The following is a 24,031-nucleotide window of genomic DNA, read 5'->3' as shown; positions in this document are numbered from 1 at the left end:
ACAGCCCCGCGAGCACCATTATGTAGGCCCAGCCACAGCCCCTTCCTGCCCTGGTCTCCATGGGCTCTGATCTTGGCCAAACAAGCTTGGGTTGCCCCTAATATCTTTCACAAAGTTTTGCCTATCTTTGTCTACCAGGCACCACGTTTATAGGCTCACAGCCCTGTCTCGTATTTGGCCTTCCCTTCTCTCTGTTCGGACCTTCTTAAAACAGCAGCCCAGCAAAAAGCCGCCATGCCGCCCACTGATCTCCTTAGCCACCTCCCCTCTTTCTTCATCCCTGGGACACAGACAACCCTGTGTGTGATTGCACAATCTGATGTACATTTTGGGGAGCTTCCCAGCCCTCTTGAGACATCTGTCCCTCCAGAGATTCATGCCATGGAATCCTTCCTATCTTGTCGCTGAAATATTGGCAGACCGGTTTGGAAAATCTTACTACGGGCCCGTCTGGATGGTGCAAAAACCTCCCGGCTTCAGTCTGAGCATCTCTCAGCCTCTCCCATCCATTTTCCACACCAGAACCTTTCTAAAATCACAGCTAACCATGCTCCTCCACGGCTGAGAGCCACTCAAGACTCTACAGGGTAGAATCCAAGTCTGCGGCCGGACTTGCAAAGCCCACCATGGTCTGGTCTCTTACCACGTCTCCACCTGCACCCACCTCTACCTCCCTAACTTCATCCTTTAACTAAATATCTACCTGTGCACACTTCCCTGGACACGCTATACTATTCACATCTCTGTGCTTCTGTTCCTGCTGTTCCTTCTACCGAGGTTGACCTTCCAACGGATCTTGATCGGGGTGTTCAAGACCTCGTTCAGGGATCACCTTTTCCAGGAAACTTCTCTGACCCCTCAGGTAGGGCTAACTCTGCTCCTCCTGTGGCTTGTTGCATCCCAGGCCCGATCTTAGCTCTTACTAAAATGAACTGTATTTTAGCCAACTGTCATTCCACTCCACCCCTTCCTCCAGAAACCCCACCTTTCAGGTGGCAATGTATCCAGGCCCCAGGGGTGAATCAAGGCTCATCTAAGCTATCGCGAGCACCCTGTTCCCCAACCCCCACCTGACCCTCCCCTTCCCCATCCCCTTTGCAGCGTTTCCTTTTAGTCCTGGCCAATGAGACATAAGAGGTCATTTTCTGAGGGGGGTTCTGGGAAGCACTTTTCTTCCCGGATGAAAATACAGCCCTTTCTCCTTGGCCTTTTTCTTTTCTCCCTTGAACATAACTGTAGGAGTTTCCGTGACCGCCATCTTGCGACTGTGAGGCAACAAGCATGTGGACAATAAATGTGTTGAGGAGAGCAGAGCAGAAAGCTAGAAAAAGCCTGAGCTTTTGATAACATCACTGAGTCCTTTCACCAAACCTGGAGCCACAGCATGTTATGGGGGATGCTCTAGTCGGAGTCTGTCTCCATGGCTATATGATAGGTTCTGGAGGTCAAGAACGGTGTCTTATTCCTCTTGGTGTTCCCAGAAACTAACACAATGACTCAAAAAATGATGGTCCAACTGAACTGGACCAAATTCTCTTCCTTGACTATTCTGAATAAGGGGCAGGTACACTTTTATCCCACGTTTCCTCAATCACTGCCACTCTGCCAATGCAATCCTTTTTCCTTCACTCACTTCCCTCAATCCTCTGAGAGATGAAGTGGTCCCCAGCACCAGTCAAAACCTAGTCAGATGCCTGGCAAGGCTTCACAGATAAGGTGCCCACCTACCGTGTCCTGCCCTGGGCCAGGTGGGCACTGTGTAGCAAGAAAGCACCAATCCCTGTCCTTCTGCTGTCCCTACAGGTAGGGGACAGGGCACCCCGTCAGCACTGACCAGAAGGTCACTCCTTTCTGGAGTCTGGACCCGATCCAGACGGCTTCAGGGAAGCTCATCTTCACTCTCTTTAGGAACAGAAGTTCTTTGAAGGCAGAAACCTGGCTTTCAGGATGGACCCCAGCCTACCCAGTTGCAGACCCCTAAGTAACAAAGAGGGCACTGCCTCAGCCACCCCCAACTACACTACCTACTACTCTGCCTCTCACTGTGTTTGGCTCAGGAAAATGTGAAGTTCCAGAATGAACTCCCAGCCCCGTGACTCAGTCTGGCTCGTTATCAATGGAATCAATTATTTAAGGTATAAAGCATAGTTTTTAATTTTTTTTTTAATTTTAAAGAGAGAGAGTGTGTGCATGTGCGTGTGTGTATGTGTGTGCAAGCTGGGGGGAGGGGCAGAGGGGGAGAGAGAGAATCCCAAGCAGGCTCCACACCCAGTGTGGAGCCCTCCATGGGGCTCAATCTCATGATCATGAGATCATGATCTGAACCAAAATCAAGAGTTGGATGCTCAACTGACTGAACTACCCAGGTGCCCCACAAAGCATAGATTGGTTTTTTTAAACATTTTATTTTTATTTTTGAGAGACAGAGAGAGACAGAGAGAGAGAGAGAGAGTGCAAGTGGGGGAGGGGCAGAGAGAGAGAGAGAGGGAAACACAGAATCCAAAGCAAGCTCCAGCCTCCCAGCTGTCAGCACAGAGCCCGATTTGGGGCTTGAACCCACGAACCTTAAGATCATGAACCAAAGCCAGATACTTAATCAACTGAGCCATGCAGGTGCCCCAAGCATAGTTTTTAAAACCAATTGGGGATGCCTGAGTGGCTCAGTTGGTGAAGCGTCCAACTTCAGCTCAGGTCACGATCTTGTGGTTTGTGGATTCGAGCCCCGCATCGGGCTCTGTGCTGACAGCTCAGAGCCTGGAGCCTGCTTCGGATTCTGTGTCTCCCTCTCTCTCTGCCCCTTCCCCACTTGTGCTCTCTCTCTGTCTCTCAAAAATACATAAATGTAAAAAAAAAAAAAATTAAACTAATCGACGCCGAGCATTTAAAACACTGATAGCATTTCACATTGATTTCCGAGGGCTCCAAATACGTGTACTAAATACTAAACACGGACTTCGTCTTCTGGTAAAACATAGCAGAGAATGTCACCCAGGACAGCTCTCTACCTTTCCCGCCCAGGGGATCGCCAGCGTGCCTGTCCACTTCTGTTCCCACAGCCAAGCCATGTGTGTCCCAAGAGCCACTGTGTTTGTCCCCAAACCTGTTTGCCAGTTGCTCTTGTTACTGTAATTACATAATTTGGTTTAAATACAACACAAAACAATGAAAGAGGACTGTGAAAAGAAAGAACTTTCTTGCTTTCTCAGAAATCCAAGTTGAACGCTTTGGAAAAGTCTGCTAACACGAACCGCTGAAAACATTACCATCGAGTCAGACGTGAGAAAGTCAGGCCATAAAGAGTGGGGCTGGCAGGCCAAGCGGTTGGGGGTGCTGAAAATCTGGAAGAATCCTGCCCTTGATCGGTTCTTAAGGTGTGAAGTTCTTGCACTATTTTAGATCAAAACTGGAACCCAAAGAAGACAGAGTGTCACCAGGTGGTTTATACAGAAAGAACATTCAAGGCTCAGGAAGGCCTGTGCCCAGGGGAGGCCTCAGCCACACATCCAAAGGCTAGCAAATGTTAGCACATCCGTAAGTCTCCAGTTAAAATGAAATATTTACCCTGTACATGTCTATGATCCCTGTTCTTCTTTAAAATTTTATTTTTATTTATTTTTGAGAGAGAGAGAGACAGAGCAGGAGCAGAGGAGAGGTAGAGAGAGAGGGAGACACAGGATCCGAAGTAGGATCCAGGTTCTAAGCTGTCAGCACAGAGCCCAACGTGGGGCTCGAACTCACGGACTGACTGCGAGAACACGACCGGAGCCAGAGTCAGACTGAGCCACCCAGGCACCCCACTATGATCCCCGTTCTCACAAGCCAACTACAAGCCTTGATGGTATTAGGTGTTAGGAGGGCTTCACTGTGCCAAGTGTAAATCCTACAGCACAGGACTTAGCACTCTGAGCCTCTGTTTCCTCATGGATGACATCCGACCTGCCTCAGACGGCTGTGAAGATTAACTAGGAGAGTGATGTGGTTAGCCAAGCACCCAGCACATAGTAAGCACTCAATGCCAACCAATGAAGCAAGTGAGAAATCTCGGAACCACTCCAGGCAGCTCCCTCTCCGACACCTCCCAATGCCACCCAGCTGAGCCCCGGAGAGCCCGCCCCGTCTGCTCCTGAAAACCCCCTGACTCTGTCCTAGGGGCTCCATCCCCACAACAGCTACCTACGCCACGTCCTCACCATCTTTCTCTTGGTAGACAGCACCAGCTCCCCACCTAGTCCTGCTGCTTTCATTCTCCCCACCTCAGAGTCCAGCCTCCTCCAGCAACAAGAGGGATGTTTTTAAAACACAAATCTGGGATGCCTGGGTGGCGCAGTCGGTTAAGCGTCCGACTTCAGCCAGGTCACGATCTCGAGGTCCGCGAGTTCCAGCCCCGCGTCAGGCTCTGGGCTGATGGCTCAGAGCCTGGAGCCTGTTTCCGATTCTGTGTCTCCCTCTCTCTCTGCCCCTCCCCCGTTCATGCTCTGTCTCTCTCTGTCCCAAAAATAAATAAACATTGAAAAAAAAAATTTAAAAAAAAAAAAAAAAACACAAATCTGGGATGCCTGGGTGGCTCAGGTGGTTAAGCGTATGACTCTTGATTTCAGCTCCGGTCATGATTTCACGGTTGTGAGTTCGAGCCCCGCATCAGGCTCCACGCTGAGTGCTTGAGATGGAGCCCACGTGAGATTCCCTCTCTTTCTCTCTCTCTTTCAAAATAGAATTAAAAAAAAAAAAACCCACAAATCTGATCATGTCACTCCTTTATGTAAAACTCTCCAGGGGCACCTGGGTGGCTCAATTGATTAAACGTCCCACTTCGGCTCAGGTCATGATCTCGTGGTCTGTGGGTTCGAGCCCTGTGTCGGGCTCTGTGCTGACAGCTCAGAGCCCGGATCCTACTTCAGATTCTATGTCACCCTCTCTCTCTGCCCCTCCCCCACTCATGCTCTGTCTCTCTGTCTCAAAAATAAATAAAACATTAAAAAAATGAAAAATAAAAAAAAAAACCTCTCTAGCAATTTTCCAAACTCCTTAAAATAGCTGAGAAAGCCCTATATGGATGCCTGCATGTACACACGCACTCAAGCACACACAGAGCACTCCAGCTGCACCAGTCACCTGTCGACGCCTCAAAAATGCACTCTGCCCCCTCCTGCCTCAGGACCTTTGTACATACTGCCTGCCACCTAGAACAGTCCTTACCCCTCTTGACCTGGTAAATGCCTCCTCATCCTCCGGGCCTCTACTTAAATGCCATTTTCTCAGGAATAGTTTCTCTTTCAGTTATACTACAAAAAAAAAAAAAAAAATGTTTATTCAGCACCTTCTACATGCCGGGCACTATTCTAGCCATTGGAAATATAACATATGCAAGACAGACAAAATCCCCGCCCTCATAAAGATTATTTTCTAGTGAGAAAGAAAGATAATAAACAATTAAATAAATAATATTTTTCAGACAGTGGTAATAAAAGCATCTGTTCAAAATAGGATTCATTTTATCATCAGAAGAATAAATTATTAGAAAAAATGATTTATATTTGGGGCACGTGGGTGGCTCAGTCAGTTAAACACCCGACTTTGGGTCAGGTCATGATTTCATGGTTCGTGGGTTCGAGCCCCGCGTCGGGCTCTGTGCTGACAGCTCAGAGCCTGGAGCCTGCTTCAGATTCTGTGCCTCCCTCTCTCTCTGACCCTCCCCTGCTTGAGCCCTATCTCTCTCTCTCTCTTAAAAATAAATAATAAACATTAAAAAAAAAGAAAAAGAAAAGATGATTGATATTTTTATTTGTTTAAGAAAATTAAGTTTCAACAATATATCAAAGGCATTTATTTTGATATCTGTCAAATACACGGTATAAAAATATGCACACATACATGTGCATGTAGTAATGTCACAATGACTGTCAAAATTTAGTTCTAGAATGTTGTTTCTGTTCGTGTAATTGTGAAAATGTGACTGCTGTGTTCCCCCAATCAAAAAGTAAAATCAGGGGCACTTGGGTGGCTCAGTCGGTTAAGCGTCTTCAGCTCAGGTCATGATCTCACGGTCCGTGGGTTCGAGCCCCGCATCAGGCTCTGTGCTGACAGCTCAGAGCCTGGAACCTACTTCAGATTCTGTGTCTCCCTCTCTCTCTTTGCCCCTCCCTTGCTCATGCTCTGTCTCTCAAAAATAAATCAACATTAAAAAAAATTTTTTTAAGTAAAATCAAATACAATGGCACTGCTCGTGGGTATACACATGTGAACGCACATCCCTCAAAACAGAAATGCAGAGCCCATCATAGGCCACAGGCCACAGAAAGGTACGCCAGACTTAAAACCTCACACACACGCAGCCACAAACACACAGAGGCCAGGGGCCAGGGTGTGAGCATTCCCCAAAAAAGGCTGGCCCTCCCTGCCCGAGGTATGGTCGCCAAGGGGGGCAAATCTCTCTTCTCCTAAGACATCATCATTCAGATGATAAGCAGCAGCTGGGGTGGCAACAGGAGGCCCTAAGTTCTCCCCCCACTCCTGACAGTTACCCAGCAACCTGACCCCTGGCAGAGGCTGAGGTTAAATTAAAATAAAGAGAGATCAAGGTACATTGTAATTTTGTGGTCACTCTCCGCTCTGGCCTCCATGCAGCCCCCAGGCCCAGCAGCCCGCTCCGTACCCACCCCATCACCAACACAGCCCGCCTCACCCACCACACTCGCGCGTACACACGCTACATGCTGAACACACGCCTCGTGTAATCCCCCTCCTCCCCTCCCTGCACTCACACTCGCGAACCACACTCTCTTACACAAGCCCATCTCATACACGTAGAGATGCAGTGCAGCTACCAGGCATCGTGAGAGACGGGAATAACCCGGGCTCCCCACCCTCTTCACCACTCTCTGCTCTCTTTCCTCACCACTGCCTGAAAGATGTGACTCACTGCTCTTACAACCAGAGCCAGCTGTGCAGGGCGCCCCGGCCCCAAGCCAGCCTCCAAGTCTCCCCACTGTTGTCCACTGGCACCTGACCTACCTGCCACACTGCCCATCGACATCCAAAGAAAGGCCAAAGTCTTCAGGGACAAGGTCCCTCTTGAGCGAGGCGGGGCAAGTCACAGGATCTGAAGTGACATCAGGGGACTTGAGACATCAGGAACCCAGGGAGGATTGAACCCTGGGCCGAGCGCACAGCTGACTGCTCGGGTCCATGGGGGCCTGGCACCCCTCGGGCACAGCTGACCATGGCATCGGTGCCTATGAATGGAGGGCAGTGGGACAGGCCACAGAGGAGCCTGCCTCATGGCCACTGGACTGAGGGATGGGTCCCAGGTATCAGGGATGGTTCTCCACCCTCCCTCCAAGGCTTGGCTTCAGGGGGCCTCTGGGAGTAACATCGATGCCGAGGAGAGGCACCTGCTGGCTCAGCCAGTTGAGTGTCCAACCCTTGATATTGGCTCCACCCAGTATGGAGCCTGCTTGGGATTCTCTCTCTCCCCCTCTCTCTGCCCTTCCCTCATTCTCTCTCTCTCTCTCTCTCTGTCTCAAAATAAATAAATAAACTTAAAAAAAAATGCCTAGGAGATCATCAAAAGAGTCATATCAGAGAATGTCTGGAAGGAGACACGGCCAACACCCATTCAGAATGCCTAAGAGTCTTCTCCCTGGTCCCCTGGTTCCAGAGAACCAGGCAGCCAACAGGACCATAAGAGCAGGTGCAGAATGGTCCAGGCCCTTCTGTGGGAGAAAAACAGAATTGAGAATCCATGATTCTGTGACTTGGGGCAAGGGGATATGGAGGTGGAAGAAAACGGAGAGTGGGAACCTTCCTCTAGCCGCAGCCCCTCTTGACCGGCCACCCCAGCCCGCCCAGGCCCTGTCCTAGCCCAGCCTCAGGATCCCTTTATTAAGGGTCGGGAACCAGCTTTTTTACCTCTTGTGGCAGGGTGGGAGGAGACTAAGCCCCAACTGTGAAGCAGAACGATGGAGAACAGGACTAAACATGCGGGGGAACCGCAGCAAGAGAAAACAAGGGTAGAGTAAGGAAGGACTGCCTGGTCGACAAAAGACACTTAAATTCATTCAATTAACAAATAGCGACCGAGTACCAGTTCTGCACTGGATACGGTGCTAGGTGCTAGAGCCACAGAGACGTAGGGAATGTGTTCTCTGACCTCAAAGACCTGAGACTATAATAAAGTAATAATAAGACCCAGTACCTGTATCATGTTTATGATATGTTAAGCCCTATTCTAAGTGTTTTATGAGTCATCTGATTCTCATAACCAACCTTCTAAGCTAGATACTGTTATGACTCCCATTTCAAAGACGGCAAAGAAATCGAGGCCTAGAAGGGTTAAGTAACCTGCCCAAGGCTGCGCGGCCAAGAGGAGGATTTGAACGAGGCCCAGAGTCTGTGCTCACTGCCATCTTGCTCCCCCCCTCCTGGATAGCCACCTCACAGCCATTCTCCATGGCCCCGGGAGCCCCTCATCTGCCACCATGCCACCTCCATCCCAAATCATGTGTCACGACAGATTATCCTCACCCTTTCACCAGACACACGCAGAGCACTTGCTGTGGGTAGGCCCTCTGCTGGTGCTGGCCAGGCCGACCTCAGCCAGGCTGGGGCCTGACCCCTAGGGAGCTCTCTGGTTGGTGGGTGAGGTCAGCCAGGTAGTGTGGCCGTCAACGCAGGGAGAAATAGGTATGGAACACTCTGGAACCCCAAACGAAGGAGCCAGCACCAAGCATGACAGCCTCAAGAACAAGGGTCACTTGTGAAACTTACAATCTTTTGTGCATCAGGGTGCCTGGTGGGCTCAGTCGTTAGAGCATGTAGCTCTTGACCTTGGGGTTGTGAGTTCAAGCCCCACTTTGGGTGTAGAGATTGGTTAAATAAATAAACTTAAAAAAAAAATCTTTGGTGCCTCAAAAGACACTGTCAACAGAGTAAAATGGCCACCGACAGAATGGGAGAAAATATTTGTAAGTCACATATCTGATATCTGATAAGGGATTGATATCTGGAATATATAGAGAACTCCCCAAACTCAACAACAACAACAACAACAACAACAACAACAACAACAACAACAAAATAACCCAATTCAAAAATGGGTAAAGGACTTGAAGAGACATTTCCCCAAAGAAGACATCCAGATGGTCAATAAGCACATGAAAAGATGCTCAACATCAGTCATCCTCAGGGAAATGCTCATCAAAACTACAGTGAGGTACCTCCTCACACCCATCAGGATAACAGCTATCAATAAAAAAAAAAAAAAAATGAGGGGTGCCTGGGTGGCTCAGTCGGTTAAGCATCAGACTTCTTCAGCTCAGGTCATGATTTCACGGTCCATGAGTTTAAGCCCCAAGTCGGGTTCTGTACTGACAGCTCAGAGCCTGGAGCCTGCTTCAGATTCTGGGTCTCCCTCTCTCTCTGCCCCTCCCCTACTCATGCTCTGTCTCTCTCAAAAAAAAAAAAAAAATGAATAAACGTTAAAAAAAAAATTTAAAGAAGAGATTCTCCCCCTCTCTCTTCCCCTCCCCCACTCACTCTCACTCTCTCTCTCCAAAAAAATGAATAAACGTTAAAAAAAAAATTTTTAGTTCTTTCTTCCTCTATCTCTCCCCCTCCCCCCTGCTCTCTCTCTCTCTCTCTCTCTCAAATAAAAAAATTTTAATGACAAATACCGTATGATTCCACTTCCCTGAGGTACCTACAGTAGTCCAATTCATAGAGACAGGAAGTAGAATGGCGGTTGCCAGGGGCTGGGGGCAGCGGGGGCAGGGGACAAGGGGCGCTGGTGTTTCATGGGCGCCCAACTGCAGTTGGAAAAGACGAAAGAGCTCCCGAGAAGGACGGTGGTGATGGTGGTGCAACGATACGAATGTACTTCGTGTCACCGAATCGTACGCTTTAGAGTGGTCAAGACAGTCAATTTTATGTTAAGTGTACTTTCCCACAATAAACAAAAATTAAGGAAAAGAATCCGAGGCCAAGTGTAACTCCAAAGCTGGCGAGGCTAAGATGAGAAAGTTCCCTGAGGCAGGGCCGGTGCCGAGGCAGCGAGAGGCCACACAGGGGGGAAGCTGAGTGAGGCAAGGCCTGGTCTCTGCCACCAGGCCCCGGAGAGGCTCCGGCCGCGTCACTTCCTCGCTCCGGGGCTCAGTGTCCTCATCTGTCTAGTGGGGTTAATGGAACTTGCTCTGCCGTGCCCATACTGCGGGTGCAAAGGGCTTGAGAAAGGACAGGCTGCCTGCCGGCCTGCGGTCTCTGAGCCAGACGCTAACGGTTAAAAGCCACAGGCAGGAATCTGGTGGAAGTCATTAGATTTCAATGCCTGAGAAAAGACAAAAGGGTTCATGAAGAGCTCTGGGAACCGTGAGTAGGAAAGAGCGAGCTTGAGGTGAAGGCTTCTCAGAAGTAGAGACAGCCCTGTCGGCCCCAGGCTTTCCTGTGAGGGTCATCTTCTTGTCCATCCCCCTGCCTCCTCTAGGCTTGTGCTACGGGACAGCCCCTCAGAGCCCCTGCCTCTGCCCCTGGGGAGCCCCCAGGCTGCAGGGAGGACACAGCCACATGCAACCACGGAGCCCAAGGCAGTGACAGACAACCCAACATAGCTGAGCTCAGGGCCACTGGATTCCCGTCACTTCCCACCCATCCTCGCAAGCACTAACAACTGGGGTTATTGTGACCCAATCCTTCTCTTCCTGTGGCTTTGTCTTTTTGTGACTGGCTTAGTGCACTTAGCAAAATATCCTCAAGTTTTATTCACGTCGTAGGGTATGTTAGAACTTCCTTCCTTTGGAGGGCTGAATAATACTCCATTGCAAGTATAGACCGTGTTTTGCTTATTCGTCCATCCATTTCCAGGCTGGATGGGGCAAATCATGAAAGTCTTCTGGAGGCTTGGCTGAGCCAGCCTGCTGGAGAAACAGCAGGGCCGCAGCCCATCACCCACAGTGGCAAAAAGTACAACACTTTGATGCAACACAGACCAGGGGTCGAGTCCTGCTCTGCCCCTGGCTCTTTGTGTGATCCCAAGCCGTTACATAAGCTCTCCCTTATCCACTCCGGTTAACGTGGGGGGTGAGATTTGTCCCCTTCTCCCAGGGCTGTTGGAAGGATGACAAACGAATCTACGTATATCCCCAGGGCCCAACAAAGGGTGGCCCTTATCATCAATATTATTACTCATGATTCTGCTTCTCAAGGCTGGGGGGTGGGACAGGGATGGAGAATGGAAGGACTGGGGTGTTGCCAGGTCAGGATGGAGTGATGTTGGGGTACCTTCCGAGTGTGTGGGACACGAGTACGTCTGGTGGTTGGGGGTGAGGGGCCGGGAACTGCCTAGCCAAGGCCTGACCTCCTAAGGTTCCAAGACGTGTTCTTCCTTCTCATTTGGCTAGAAGACCCCCCACCCCTACAGTGGGAGTCCTAAGCCCAGCAGGTTTTTCCTCTCCCAAACTTCTCTTCTGCCAGAGCTGGGGGGAACAGCACCCTGGACTTTACCCTCCCTTTTGGGCTCACAAGTTCCCCGGGCCATCTGCCCTTAAAGGCACACATGGCCCAAGGCCAGCCAGGAGAGGAGGAAGCCCCTGAGAGGATGTGTTCAAAAGCACCACCATCCTCTTCTTCGGGTGTCACCCCAGGCCACCCCTTTGTCACCACCTCCCACCCATCCTCATAAACACTGACATCTGGGGCTATCGGTGACTGGACAGGTAACCATTAACCCCAAGAGAAGGTCCTGGCCCTTTAAGGCTGCCCTGGGAAGAAATGACAAAATCACCCCACTGGACTTTGTGCCCTGAGGCTGCTGGGGAAAACACGGCCTGGGAGCTGCATGCAGCCTGCTCAGGCAGGCCCACAGCCAGGAAGTCCCTTCCCCTCTCCCTTCCTCTGACAGGTTTGCCCTCTGCTCTTGAGACATGGGGACTCTGCTGTGCACGCAGGTCTCCGAGAGGCGTCTTCTCTCTGATGGGCATCCTCTCTGCCCCAATCACTAGGCTTCGTTCGTACCCCCACCTCCTTCCAACAGGTATCTCAGCCTGAGCCGTCCTTTCGATGACCATTGACCACTGTGCGAGGAGGGGACCCTGGTAAGGACCACCCTATCTGGGCCCAGCACCCAGCCCAGAGCCTGCGTGCAGCCCAGTGAAGGCACTGGCCTAGTGAAGACAAAGGGAGCTGGGCGATCTCTGGGAGAGAGCACCGGTGGGAGTCGGAACACTTGGATTCTGGACCCGGTTCTACCCTGAGTCACTGCCGGGCCTCAGGAGTATCTCTGCCCATCTCTGAGCCAGCATGTCTGCCTGCAGGGGACGGGCCCTCTCATTGCTAGCTTGTGTGTGTGGCTCCAGACGGAGCAGGGGTTGCTGATACAGGATATGACCTCCATTCTCCTCCTCTCCATGAACCAGGCCCCCAGTCGGGTCACAGGCTAACGGAGATGGGCAAGAACTCTCTCAAACAGCTTACACCAAATGAATGGTTATGTAAGAATCTCTTAAGGGCCTACGTGCCGCCTCCTCGGGGAAGCTTTCTCGGACCGCCCCAACATTTGGTTCCAGCGCCGAGGACTGCTCTGATAAATATCTCACCTCCTTGAGGTTAGGAACTGTATCACCTCCATCTCTGAGAACCGGAGCCTACCATCGAAGGCTCTGGCCAAACATCTTTTGAGTGAAAAATGAATAAATATCAATGGTTTTTAAACATCAGCGCCACACACAAAAGGAGCCCCAGATCTGAGTCGTGATATGCAGGTTGGGCCAAGACAGGCCCAAGCTCTTTCATTCAAAAGCTGGGTGACCTTGAGAAATAATCTGACCTTCCTGGCCCCCCTTTTGGCACAGATCCCACAGGCCAGTTAGTTAGTAAGCATCGGTTGGTGGTCTGCTGTGTGAGTGGCACTGGGGTTGGGGGGGTGGTCAGGGGGCCACGTGAGAGAATTAGAAGACACGGTCTCTGCCTTCACAGAGCTCGCTCGTGGTTGAACATACATCTGAAATAATAGCAACAGTGAGTAGAAGTCAGGACAGGATAGACAGGCAGACCAAAGGTAGGAACGAGAGGATGATAAGATCAGGGTGGAAGTAATCCCAGGAGGTTTCCTAGAGGAGGTGAGCTCTGAATGGTAGACCCAGAACACTAGTCTCATTCCTCCATTCACCCATATTGGTTCAAACAGACATGGGCACAAGCCGGGCTTTGAGGATACAATGGTAAAACAAACAAACAAGCAAAACACTGCCCTTCCCACCAGTAGCTTACAGCCTCACTAGGAAGCTGGCCTCTAAACTCAGGTGACCACATAGTCTGAGATCTGACCTGACAGATATATAGACCACATGCCACAAACCGGAAGAGTGGGGAACGTCTCAGAAGACTCAGTCTGGAAGAAATACCCACCAAACTCTGCTAGTAGAATCTGAGCTTCTAAGGGGGCAAGAGACACAAGACAGCAGGAACCTTATAAGGCAGATAAACAAAGTTATTGAGGACCTGTTGTTTCTCCGGGTTCTTGGTGACCTCACCTTTGACCAACAATTTCCTGGCACCGGCTCAGGCTGCCAAGGGGGTGGGGGTAGAGGGGGAGGAAGAGGAGGGTAAACAGCAGGTGAGGCCAAAGGTGGCTTTGGAAGGCAAGGGGCACATTCCGAAAAGTCTCCCCAGCCCGAGGCCGGCAGCAGGAGCCCAAAGTCCGATAGCGAACCCACATCTGCATTCCAGCCATCTGAAGAGCCATAAATACCTGAGAACCCACCAGAAAGGATGCTTCCAGCCGCCTGGGAGTTGCTCCCCTCCCCAACTCCACAGCCCAGCTCCTGTGCTCCCCAAACACCCCTTTCTCCGGGAGGCCTACTGGATTCAACGGAAGGAACCAAGGATTTCCACCTGGGAGTGACCTCTCCCTACTCCACCTCCTCATCTTCTCCCTTCTCCTTACTCTCCTTGGCCCAGACTGCCAGTAGGAGACCCCCCAGAGCCAGAAGCTGGGTTCCACGCCTGATCTGCCACCCACAAGCTCTGTGACCTCAGGCCAGTCACCGAACCTCACCAAACCTTGTCATCTGGAAAACAGGGATGCTGACAGGGAACACTTTCACAGGGCTTTTGGAGAGAATAAATGAGATAACGTACACGAAATAGAAGTAGGCATCATGATTCTAAAAGCTGGATGCTACTCTAGTATCTCCCAAATGTCTAACTTACTGAGCAGGAAACGGGTCCAAAAGAGACATGAAAAGGTTAGGAAGTAGGGTACTCTCTCTTCTTCCTCCTCCTCCTTCTATTACGCATCTTAGTCAACCTCGCTTTCCAAATATGGGCTCCTAAACTTTAGGGGGCATAGATCCCTCGGAGAAGGCAAAAGCAAATAACTTTCCCTCCCCCAGATACATTCATTGGCACATCCCCAAGCCCGTGTGAGTAATTTCAGACGTTCATTTGCCTCAGGTTGGAGATGTTTGCTCTGTGACAGACTAGAAAAAGAAACTGTCACGGTCCTGAAGCCATGCTTCCATGGTCACGGCCCCAAGGAAGCAGGAAGCTACAAAGGGCAAATCCTAAACTTGGGGGAGCAAATCTCAGCCAAAGGGTCCCCCAAAGCCAGGCCTCAAGGCCCTGGGAAGGAAGTCCTGTCTGAGCCCTCCTCCAAACTGCTCACATCCTCTCCCTGCCCTCACCCATTCCCAATGCACAAAACCTCCCTAAGCTAGTCAATTCATCCTGGTCCTTGAAAGTCAAACAGAATCTTAGAGACTATCTGTGCAAACCTCTTTATCTTTCCAGACGTGGAATATAAACAACAAAAGATATACTGACTTACTGGAAGTCACCAGGAAAATCAACACAGGAGCCAGGCTGAGGTAACCAGCTCAGTCCCACAAGTGTGCCCCGAGAACCTACCGTGTGCTCTCTGCCCTGCTGGCAGGGGTGGGACCACCAAGAGTTGATGAGCTGTGACTTGATTGGCCGGGCAAGCCTAAAATCCTTGGAATGAGAGCTCACACAGATTACCAAGCTCCTGACTATGTAAGAGAAGTTGCAAAATCCCTACAAGTTTAGCAAAGGCAGAGTCGGAACATTCGTTCGTTCATTCATTCATTTAACAAATACGTATTGAACCCGAAACGCTAGACATGAGCATGTAGTGGTAAATCACCCAGATGAGGTCCCTGCTCTCCTGGAATCCTAGAGAGGGAGAAAGACAGAAACAAGTAAACAAATAAAATTAACTTAGCCAGAGAAACTAAAAAGTGACATAATTGTGGATGTAAGTGATATTGTCAAGAGGAGGTGCTCAGGGGAAGCCTCTTGGAGGAGGTGATATTTGAGCCAAGTCCTAAAGGTGAGGAGGAGGCATCCATGCAAAGGGGTGGAGCCAGAATGTTCCGGAAGGAGGGAACAGCAAGTGCAAAGTCCCTAAGGCAGACATGAAACTGATACGTCCAAGGAACAGAGGGATCAGTGTGTACAGGAGGCGAGAAGGGCCTCGAGGAGGAAGGGGTGGTCAGGAGGCAGGTGAGGAAGGCAGGCTTGAGTGTGGAGGGTTTAGGCAGAGAGACAGCATGATCCCACGTGTTGTGTCAAAGCATATCCTGGCTGCCGGGAGCAGCCAGAATTGGAGGCACCGGAGAGGAACAAGGAAGCCATAAAACCCAGGAGAGATGGTGGGAAGAGTGGACAAGTGACAGAAATATTTTTGAAGTCAAACAGGCCCCAGGATTGCTGATGGATTTGGATGTGGGGATAAAGCAAAAGCGGAGATCAAATACGAAAGCCAGGCTTTGGGCCTGAGCGACATGGGGGCGGCAGGACCATTTACAGGTATAGGAAAGTCACAGGTTACAAGGGAAGCCAAGGGTTACCAGTCATATTTCAGGAAAAAAGCCCAATGTCCTTTGCTCGCAAACCTGTTCCATTTAATGTGCTATATAACAGTGAGCCCACATGACAACAAAAGGTAGAGCCTTTTAAAGAATTCAAAGGAGGTTGTGACTGAGGATGGGGAAGAAGAGGCCTGGCTCTGAAAATGGCCAAAATGGCCAGAAGTGTATCCATCACAAGTAGAATTTCAAAATTGTTTTCCTTCTGGGTTTTCCACACCGTGCGGCAGGCGGCCAGGCCTCCCCCTCGGGCCAAAGGAGAGGGGCAGTGGGGCTGGCAGGACAGCCTCATGCCTGGTGTTTGTGGTTCTTTAACTCTTGCTCGCCCTCTCAGCCCATTTTCATGTTACACAAGTGCAATTATTTGGATTTGAGCACGGTTCTTTTTTATAAGCCAAGAGTTTCTTTTTACTGGAAAAAAACTACCAGCTGGGATCAAATACGAAACCACACTCTCGGTGCCACCTTCTGAGGGAGACACGGGCTTTAGACCCTGCGACCAGAGCTCCCCTTGGGAGCCTCCTGCGTTGCAGGGTGACGCTGACCGTCTCCCCTGTGCTTGTTCGTGCAGACCCCAGAGAAAGGCGACAGATTCCTCCTCTAGGGATTCTGGTTGGGAAACCCAGCCTCTTCCTCCGCCTCTGTATCTTGTAAGGCCCCATTGGACCCCAAACCTAAGCCCTTGGGGTCTGGACCAGCCCATCTCAGCCCTGCCTCAGCTCTGCCTGAGGCCTCTGCTGACCCCGGCCACATCCTTCCTCTTTCTACCCCACCCCAGTTCCTCCACATGGTCCTTGTCTACTTCTGACTGGCGTTGTCAGATGGTCTTCCTCATGTGCCACTCTAGCACCAGGCCACCTCCTCCAGAAAGCCCCCAGGGGTTAAGGCTGATGCCATCATCAACCTGGCCGTACAGTTTCTGGCCTTTTTTCCCCCTCTCTGCTGTGTACACAGATGTGTGGTCATCCTGGAGTGTGTGTGTGTGTGTACAGGCCTGGATGAGTATGTCCCCCACTCAGAATGGGGGATTCTTAAGGGGCCTCCGAGTGACCGATGGATACCCCTGTATCCTCTTCTGCAGGAATACCCCCCCACCCCCACCCCCACCCCCCATAGGGGTCTGTTCCTGGTCACTGTCCTGCCTTCCTACTCTCCCTGGTCTCCACCTCAGGTCCCTTCCATCAAATATTTACTGAGTGCCTACTCTGTGCCCAAGAGGTGCCAGGATCACACCAGGGAAGAAGGTAGACGAGGCCCCAGCTCTCGTGGAACTGTTATTCCAGGTGGGGGGACAGATTATAAACAGAGACATTGATGGGTGAGTGGGGATAAGTGATAGAGGCAGAGAGAACAGGTCCCTCCAACAGGGTAAGTGCTAGTCACTCCCTCCATAAAATGAGCACCTACTATGTGTTGGGTGCTGTTCCAGGGACTTAAGAGATACATCAGTGAACGAAACAGACGGAGATGCTTGCCCTCGTGGAACTTAAATTCTAGTTGGCTGCGGGGAGACCGACAACACATAGTGCACATAACAAGTAAGTGCGTTTTATAATGTGAGGGCATTAGGAAGGGATCAAAGTTTAGGCAAAAGGGTAAGGTAAGAGATGGGGGGTGGGGTGGGTAATGTTGCCATTTTAAACAGGTGGCTCAGGAGAGGATTCATTTTGAAGGTGCTGCTTGAGCAAAACCCTGAAAGATGGTGAGGGAGTAAGTCCTGTAGATATCTGGAGAAAAACATTCCAGGTAGAGGAGAAAGATCGTGCAGAGGTCCTGGTGCAGGAGCAGGCGAGATCTGATTGAAGGACAGTAAGGAGGCCAGTGGGGTTAAAGCAATGGAAGGGGAGGAGCTGGAAATGGAAATCAGAGAGGCAGCCAGTCCCGGAAGGGATCATGGAGGTGCTTGAGGGCCACGTGAGGGCTTTACCCTGAGGGAAATGAGGAGCTGCCGCAGGGATTTGAGCTCCAAAGTGACAAGATCTGAGCCACCCTTTCCTCGCTAAAGGGTGTAATTGTAGAAAGTGATGGCGGAGGAGGCTGCTGCTTGAGGCCATGAGGTGAGTGGGTCTCTCCAAGGAAGAGCATCTAAGCCGGGGTCTGAGGGACAGAGAATGGACATCCTCCCTTCCCCCCCTTCCTCAGTCTGTCAACCCGAGAAAGCCTTCTGCTGTCGAACTGCACCTCTCTCTTCTCCCTTCACCCCTCCTTTCTGCTCCTCATCCTCTCTCCCTCCCTCCCTCTTTCCTCCCCCGCCCCCTCGCTGACCCTCCCTCTCTCCTCATCTCCCTCCTTCTTCTCCTCACCTCTTTTTATCTTTGGCCTTACCCCATGGGGATGAGGGCTTCCCCCTTCCCAGAGTTCTTAAGAAACAGTTGGAAAAAAGCATTCGGAAAGGCTGCCACAGGCCCTTGGCGGGAGGGAGGATAGCAGATTACAGTGTCTGGTCGTGGCTGCTCACCCTGTAATCAGGAGGGTGTCTCAGGTGGACGGAGACCCTGGGGCATGCCCTGCCAGGCCGAGACTTCCCATCCCCAGTCTGCTCCTCCCCAAACCCGGGATGCTGTCTATGCCCCACACTGTCTCATCCTGTGGCCCAGGCCTTAGGATCAAGCGGCGGGTCAAGGCTGTGGAGTTTCTGACACCGACCATCTAAGGGCAGGGGCAGGGCAGGGCAGGGCGCCGCTGAGTGCTGGTTCCACAGGGGCGGGGAAAACTCTCTCCCATTAAGAGCAACCCTAACCCTATACCTCGGGGGGAGCAGAGACAGCTCGGTACAGTTCCGCCTCTGTCCCCCTAGAGGACCGCTTGGGCGGCCAGTGGATCAAAGATGCAGGCGGAAAGGAGAGCCCCACCACAGGGGCCCAGCCTCAAAGCTCTGACTGGGTGTCCTCTAGGAAAGGAGACTCACAGTGTCAGCCTCCCAGGTCACCAATCTGTCCAGGAACAGGCCCAGCTCTTCTCAGCTATCATGTGCCACGCGTGGCTGTGGCCTCCAGCACCTGAGTCATCTGTGACTCATCGGCCTCTGCCCTCGGTCCCAAGAGGGTTGGGCCGGGTGGCCTTGGCATGGGGATGGTATGTATAAGACCTGTCCAGTGTCGCTGGTACAGGCCTGTCCCTGCCCTCCCTGCCCCGAGACAGAGATAGCCAGACCCCTCACGGAGGACCCCCATCTGCTCACAGAGGACCCAGAGCAGCTTGTACTGGACCCCTTCCACCTTCACACGCACACATACACACACGGGTCACAGTGCCTTCCCACTCACGCATGTGCTGAGTGGACCCACATCCCCCAGAGTCTCCATCTAACCCAGAGCACATGCCTGGGAGTTAGGGTCTGCAGTTACTTCCTTGTATGACCTCAGGAAGCATTCATTCCCTTTTTTAGGCCTCAGTTTCCTCCTCTGATCTGGGACTCACAGACCTCCAACATCCCTTCTAGCCCTAAATCTAAGGAGGGATTTAATGAAGTGATTTCAGACCTGTAGTCAGCCAGTGATGGGGAGAGCTAGCAGGGTGATGGTGGGTATGGCCGAGGGAAAGGACTCTTCCCTGGCATTCTCCAGACCATACCGCTCCTGAGGCTACAGGCAAACACTGCAGGGAAAAGGGTAGTAATGCCCTGCCATACTCTTTGTCAAACCAGCCAGCTCAGAGCCTCCAGGGCCCTGCTGTCGCCACCATCCTAAGGAGAAGGATCAAGAAGATAGACTTCCACAGGCCTCCCCCTCAAAATGGGCTTCCCTGAGGGCAGGGCTAGGTCTCCCCCTCAAACTGGGGCTCCTTGAGGGCAGGGCTGTGTCTCCTCCCTCAGGCTGGCGCCCCCCTGAGGGCAGGGATGTGTCTCCCCCTCAGACTGGGGCTCCCTGAGGGAAGGACTGTATCCCCTCCCTCAGACCGGTGACCTGAGACAAGATGGTTCTTTCCCTCAAACTGAAAGCCCACAGGTTAAGAGCTTTTGGTTTTACCTTTTTTTTTTTCCCCCCCAAACCAAATCTTCCCCTCCTTGACTGAGCCTGACCCAACTCCAGGCTCTATTCCCGTTCTGCCTGTTTTACCCTAGGTGCGTTGGCCCCCAGGATGACAGCACCCGCAGAGATAGAGGCAAACAGGGATATAACATCCTAGCAATCTGCCAGGTCTTTCCCAACTTCCTCCTGTTTCATCCTCAAATTCTCCCCCAGAATATGGGTCACACCTGGATATTATTCCCCAGAGGAAAGACAGAGCCGTGAGTTTCAGAAAGCCAGAGATTTGTCAGCACAGCAGAGGGTCCCCAGGCCCTCACCCTCTGTGTCCTGTCCACCCACCCAGACCCCACCACCCCTGAAGAAGGCCCCTCCCCCAGTCCCCAGGAAGGGGTTAATGAGTGTTAGGCCTGGTAGGGTGGAGGGAAGTTGGGAAAGCTAGGGAGGGAGCAGTGTTTCTCCATTTGGCCAGAGCTTCGGTTTCCCAATACAGTATTACTGTTGGGCAGAGACAGGCAGCTGGGCAGGCTGAGGATCCCAGTACCTTCTTCTGTGGCATTGGCCAGGGGACCAGATCAGGCCCCTGAGGGCTCTCAGCCGGGAGATGACCTGGTCTCTGGGGAGCATGGGTCTGGGCCCACAGACGCCAGCAGGACGACGGCCGCCCAGGAGAGTGAAAGAGAGCCCAGAGAGGGGGTGGCCAGCCAATCTGGCACCCAGGAGGTAGAAAAGTAGCAGACACCCACTTCAGGGTCTCCAACTGCCCTTGCCACCTTCTGTCACAATACCTTCTAAGGTACTGTCTTCCCGACATTTTGTTTTACCATAACCCACGGGAAAAAATACATCCTACACTGCGACCCCTGAACACATACGAACACACATATTTCAAGAGTTTCAACAAACAATATCTACCCTTACTGCGTGCAAGCCTGTCTGCATTTTTTTAATTCTTTTTTCTTAAATTTATTTATTTTGAAAGAGAGAGGTGGGGGGGGGGGAGCACGGGGGAGGGGCAGGGAGAGAGGGAGAGAGAGAGAATCCCAAGCAAATTCTGTGCTGTCAACACAGAGCCCAATGTGGGGCTCAGTCTCATGAAACTCAAAATCATGACCTGAGCCGAAATCAAGAGCCAGATGCTTAACCTACTGAGCCACACAGGTGCCCCTCTGTTCTCTTTCAGATTTAAGAAAAAGCATAATACTGGTTGCAAACCACTAAAATGACCTCATGTCCCACCGACAGATCACAGTTTGCAGTTTGGAAAACACTACTCCAAGGTCAGCAGGCTAGATCCCTGTATGCAATACCTTGCCATTGTACCTGTAGAGACATTGAGGCCCTAAGAGGAACCAGAGCCTGCCCAAGGTCGCAGGGCTGCTCTGTGACCTGGCCCCAGCCAGAGCTCAGTAGGCTCCCACAGCAGAATTTCCACTGTAAGCTTCCAGATCCTGGGGATTTCTTGAGACCACTGCCTGCAAAAACAAGGCCGGGGGAGAGGATTACCACTGGCGGACCATCAGAAGAGAGGAGATGGAGGTTTGCTGAGTAACGGGCTCTGCTAGGACTCCCCTAGGCCCCAGCACTCAAGACTCTGTTGAGCCTACGGAAAGGGTCAGGCCTGGGGGTCAGTTTCAGTTCCTCCAGAGAATGGTCCCAATCATGATGGGGAGGAGAAACAGAGGCTCCCAGTCTGATGGGGCTGGGGGGCGGGGGGGCGGGGAGTGGTGACACAAAGCCCCTCCCTCTCAGGGAGCCCCTAGTCTGAGGAGGGCCCTGCCTCTGCCCTCAGACAGCTCCTGATTTGTTTCACATGGCTTTCTGCAGGTAGAAATTATGGACATCTCCAGAACAGGGACCCAAATGCAGTGTCTACACCGGGAACCTCACTGGTAAAGCCACAAGAAGGATGAGGAGGAAGGAGAGAAACATCAAAGCACCTGAAGGAATCACCTAGGGGGAAGTTTCCAGCCACTCCTTTCAGGTAGGGTTGCCAGACTAAGTACAGGATGCTCAGTTGGATTTGAATTTCAGACAATGAAGATTTAACTGAGCGTCCTGTGTTTTTATTTGCTGTGTCGGGCAACCCCACATCCGGGACTGACGTGGCATGAAAGGGCCAGGCTGACCAGGAGGCCCATGTAGGACTAACGGACAGCAGGAGAAGCTGAGGTCTCCAGGTACCCGGTACTGTTCGGCGGGAGGGGGGGTGGGGGTGGGGCAGAACCGAGAGTCCCTTAGAACCTTCTCAGCCGCCAGCAGGCAGCCCTCAGACCCAGCAGCCCTCAGACCCGTAAACACCCCCAGCTTGAGTAGCCGCCTTCCCTCCCTCCCTCAGAAGTGTGGTGGGGACACAGACAGCCAGGAAGAGCCTTTGGAGTGGGCATGTGGTGATGGGCCAGGGAGCAAATTGTTTCCTTCGTTCCTTCTCGGCAGCTGCACCAGGCCGGTTGAGATAAGAGAGTCTTCGGGGAAACTTCCTTTTAGGCACAAACCAACGGCTGGGCCAGGCACACCACCGGCATCTGTGGGCAGTTTCTCTGAAGTCATGGGGCCTGGGGGAGGGTTTTACCAGCATCAAGCTGAGCTCTTCCCCCCCCCGCCATGTCTCTTCTGCCCTCCTTCCTCCCTGCAGCCCCCAACACGCCTCCCTCCCCCACAGTTTGGGCTTTTAGTATGGCCGCTAGAGTTGGGCAGTGCCAAGGGTGTGGCTGAAGCAGCCACAGCCAGAAGGAAAGGGGGTGAGCCCACTGGCCTCACCAGGAAGGCATGCCCTGATGCTCTCATAACCTCTGCGGGCACAAACATCCCCTCTCCCAGGCCCGGGAGCAGAGCTAAGGGCTGGGTCCCAGGCCCTGCTTGTCCCCCGTTACTAAGAGGAAAGGAAAAGCTGTTTCTGTCTTCCCTTGTGGGTTTCTACACGGGCTGTTTCCGCATTCCATACGGACCAAGGGAATAAATCATCTGAAATGCTGAGCCTCGTTGGGTTCTGTAGATGAGCCTCAAGGAAGCAAGCCCAGAAGTTGCACCCCCTTCCTCAGGGAGCACCCGGGCTGATGACGGAGAATCTGTCCCACCCCTTTGGGACCCTGACAGAGCGGTGTGATTCATGTTCATTCTTTCATTCAACAAGTACTATATTTATTGAGCCCCCCCTTAAGTGGTAATCACTTTATATTCCCTTATCTAACTTAATCCACATTAACAGCTGGGAGAAAGGTAGTATCGTGCCCATTTCACAGGTAGAGACAATGAGGCCCAGAGAGGTGAGTGACTTGCCCGGGGTCAGATAGCCAGAAAATGCTACTGATGGGAAAAGCGGAGCCAGGCTCTGTTGGATCCCAATGCTCTCTTCCCACCACCCTGTGCCCAGTCACGATAGTGACAACTGGCGACCTTTTCTGGGCACTCACAACATGCCAGTCACTCACCCTTCCCCCAGGGATCACAGTTCTCTGATCCTTAGGTGTAATGGTACCGGTTTTTGTTTTTTAATTTTTATTTAATGTTTATTTATTTTTGAGACAGAGCATGAATGGGGGAGGGTCACAGAGAGAGGAGACACAGAATCCAAAGCAGGCTCCAGGCTCTGAGCTGTCAGCACAGAGCCCGACATGGGGCTCGAACTCACGAACCGCAAGATCATGACCTGGGCCGAAGTCGGAAGCCCAACCGACTGAGCCACCCAGGAGCCCCAAGTCATGGTACCTGTTTAACAGACAACGACTAAGGCTCAAAAAGGTAATTTTGCCCTGTGACACGATTTAGAGGCTGTCAGGGTTGGAGCTATGTTTTAGGTTTGGGTTTTGGACAGCGGGGACCCAGAATTAGCAGCTGGGATTTGAACCCAGGCGGTCAGGCCAGGCAGGACCAGAAGTGACCAGGCGTTATCAATTCTGTGGCTGCCAGATAGAGGGTTATTAATATCCATGAGGTGACTATTGCAGAATAGTCAGTCGCTCCCACAGGACAGCTCTGGGTCACAGAATTAGAGCCAGGTCAGCACCCCCCCCCTCCACCCCCCAGCCCCACAGGGGCTCATCCTGAGAAGCCAGATCCCTCAGCTGGGCCTCACAGCCCCTGCCCTGGGAGCCCTTACCCAACCAGGCGGCCGCCCCGTGACTGGGAGGGGTGACCCCTGTCACACTTGCATGTGTGCGAGCCTGTGGATGTGCTTGTGTGGAGGAA

General features: G+C 51.9%; 2 long non-coding RNA genes across 2 annotated transcripts; both read left to right on the top strand.

The window, feature by feature from the left end:
• Positions 1-11,860: 11,860 nt before the first annotated feature.
• Positions 11,861-14,133, top strand: LOC121029101 (uncharacterized). Its single transcript, XR_005789586.1, has 2 exons — positions 11,861-12,083; positions 13,948-14,133. It is a non-coding gene; the product is annotated as an uncharacterized LOC121029101 (long non-coding RNA).
• Positions 14,134-17,802: 3,669 nt separating this feature from the next.
• On the top strand, positions 17,803-22,819 carry LOC121029100 (uncharacterized). The gene is made up of 4 exons (XR_005789585.1): positions 17,803-17,932; positions 21,027-21,123; positions 21,671-22,023; positions 22,280-22,819. It is a non-coding gene; the product is annotated as an uncharacterized LOC121029100 (long non-coding RNA).
• Positions 22,820-24,031: the final 1,212 nt, after the last annotated feature.

The sequence above is a fragment of the Herpailurus yagouaroundi genome, unplaced genomic scaffold (genome assembly GCF_014898765.1).
Source record: "Herpailurus yagouaroundi ecotype Mexico unplaced genomic scaffold, PumYag 139, whole genome shotgun sequence".
Classification (NCBI taxonomy): Eukaryota; Metazoa; Chordata; class Mammalia; order Carnivora; family Felidae; genus Herpailurus; species Herpailurus yagouaroundi.
This window is presented reverse-complemented; position numbering and strand designations above follow the sequence as displayed.